This window comes from Aptenodytes forsteri, unplaced genomic scaffold (genome assembly GCF_000699145.1).
Source record: "Aptenodytes forsteri isolate BGI_AS27 unplaced genomic scaffold, ASM69914v1 Scaffold320, whole genome shotgun sequence".
Classification (NCBI taxonomy): Eukaryota; Metazoa; Chordata; class Aves; order Sphenisciformes; family Spheniscidae; genus Aptenodytes; species Aptenodytes forsteri.
This window is the reverse complement of record NW_008794890.1, coordinates 2,974,218-2,977,037: the sequence shown is the minus strand read 5'-3', so window position 1 is coordinate 2,977,037 and position 2,820 is coordinate 2,974,218.

Here is a 2,820-nt window from a genome sequence, read left to right as displayed (position 1 = left end):
CAAGGTTCACCTTATTAATTACTGCATGGAAGAAACATACAAAGGAAAATGGAGTTAGAACCGAGTTAGAATGATTCACACAGAGACCGGAGACACAAGGGGTAAGGAAGACCCTCCTGTTGAGTCATGAGGTTCAGAGTGGACCCTCTTGTTTTCTCAACTCCTGATGGAGCCTAGGTGTGACTAGGTCCAATCTTAGTCTCAGACTTGGACGATGGTTTATGTCTAATGGAATTATCTATACAAAGTTTATAATAATTAATATTGAGTAGCTACATGGATTAGTAATGTCTGATTAGTATTAATGCAGCATGCTATCAGTCACTTACTGAGGATCTGTTGTGAGTAAGGGATCTCTCTGCTTGGGCAAGGAAGGATCTCTTAGTCTCAGGTAAAGGATCTCAAACCTTGAGAGGCATCCCTGCTCAAGGGGGGAGTCCCCTGGCGTGCAGTCCAGCTGAAATTCAGAGAGAGCTCAAATTGGGCTCATCCTGATGGTAATATTTAGAGAGTGAAGTATTTGACTCCTAGTCAATAGCATAGACAAAATAGATGTCTTCATTTTAGCTCTGGTATCTTGTTCTGTACTTTGGTTGTCTTGCATTTTTGGGCTTTGAAGCCACCTTTCAAAATATTTTTCCGAGGCACTTTCACTCCCTTGTATGTAAGCCAGGAGCTTTCCAGCTTGCAGGTTCACCACAGCACATGAGGCCTGTTGCTCCTTAGTCAGCCTGAACCAAAGTATGCCTAGGGGTCAAGTGCATCTGTCACACTCCACCCCGTGACTACAGTCAACTTCACGTCATAGAGTGGTGGTACGGTCACCTCTTGCCTCTATGCTATAAACATTTGACATACCTTGTTGTCGTGCTTGCAGATCCACGGTAAGCAAACAGCTTTTAGTGTAAAATATTACTATCAGTTGCATATTATTTTTGTACATTATTGGTTGATTTCACATGATGAACAAGGAGTATTTGCTTCGTTATGTACCAAACCTTTACATATAGAAAGATTATAAGTACTAAGCATAATATTGTTAGAGCTAACAAATTCACAACTGGATGAAGCATTAGATTCAACGTTCCTGTTGCTGTCAATGACCATCCGAGTAAGGTATCCCACGAGTGATGTTCTCCATCCCTTTTCACTCTTTTCCAGAACGTGGTGTATTTCTTTCGCATCACGATGAACGGTAATCAGGGTTCTTTGTTCATTTTCTTGAACTTGTTTCAGCAATTGGTAGGGATCATCATGCTGTAATAGCTTTCTTACCAATATAAGATTCATTCCAATGGGGCTAGGTAATAAATCTTGATACGATGTATAGTTAGATTGTAGTAATTGATGAGATGTGACAGGAGCTGAGTGGTTAAAGTCTCATCCCATATTTTCAGAAAATTACAGATATAGATATTTGAATGTTTATATCTGCAGTGATATTGCCTACAAATATAAAATCACAAAGGGTTCTCATACAAACACATCCATTTCTAATATACACAAGTACAGTTTCAGAGGTTTCATCAGGATGTATGTCAAAATGGCAAACGTTTTGTTCAGTGTCAAGACAAATGTCTTGGGCTTTAATGGCATTGCTTTCACAAATAAATCCTTGTTGTTCTCGCACAACATGTGTATCAACATCAACAGTTTGCCATTTGTTTCCCTTTTGTTGGGCTCATACTGTCTGTTTCATTGGATAGAGTACCATTCCACTGTGATTTAATCCCAGCACAATGACTGGGTATATGGTATATAGTGAAGCATTGCGTATTGTTAGAATAAAAACAGTGGCTTTACTGTCAGTAGGGTCATAGGTAAAATTGACTAGACACCACCAGGATTGGAATTCCCTTTCAAATTCAATTGCATTATCCCAGATCACCTTTTGAATTTTAGTGGGTAAGGTGCCCTCTTCACCTTCTCTTACAATTGCTGCCACAGTAGATTGTACCCACAGTTGAGCCTGATTATAACTAAGAGTGAGAGAGACATTAATTTGGGCTGCACCCAGTGCGTTCACAAGTAGTTGGTGGTCCTTTTCATTAGTTCTTTCCCATTGGGGTAATATATCAGATAAGAGCCATTGGTTAGTTCCCAATGCTGATAGAGAAGATTGCAATGGGCATTCTAATTTGTGTAAATTACTTATTGCTGAGCTTATTTCGTTTGCTAAAACTTCAGCGTCCATGCTATTTAATACTCCTAATCCTGTTCCTAAGATAACAGTCACATCTTTTCTTGATTGTTTTGAAGAGGTGAGAGTTCATCCACACAACCATGCTGACCATCCTGCATAGGACGTGCTTAAGAATGGTGAGCAAGTAGCTTTAATTGCAGAGATATTGATCTGCATTGATAGTTCCACTTGTTTGAGGGCCCACGATGGATTAAACAACACTCGCTGTTGGCCTGTGTATTTAATAGCGTAAGGTCCAGTTTTGGAAATTTGTGGGAATGGAGTTTCCTGGGGATGGAGTTTCCTTACCTTTTATGATCAGGGCAGATGTTGAGTGAGGAGTGGCGGATGTTCTTGTACTAGGCTCAGTAATGTCTATTTTAAATTTAAATGATAGTCCTACATCCCTGTGAGCCCAGAGGCAGATTACAAAACAGGTTGTACTATGGTAAAATTGTACCAACAGTCTGATTTTTCAGAGGTGCAATGTTTTGCATCTGTGGTGTTTGATGTAATGTTGTGCACAGAAATCTCAGTTGCTTTCTTGTGGGTAGACTCATTGATCATCCGACATCCTATTTTAATTTCTTTCCCTGCCATTCCCTGAAGCCGGGGAAGTTTATTAACATCAGTTTCAT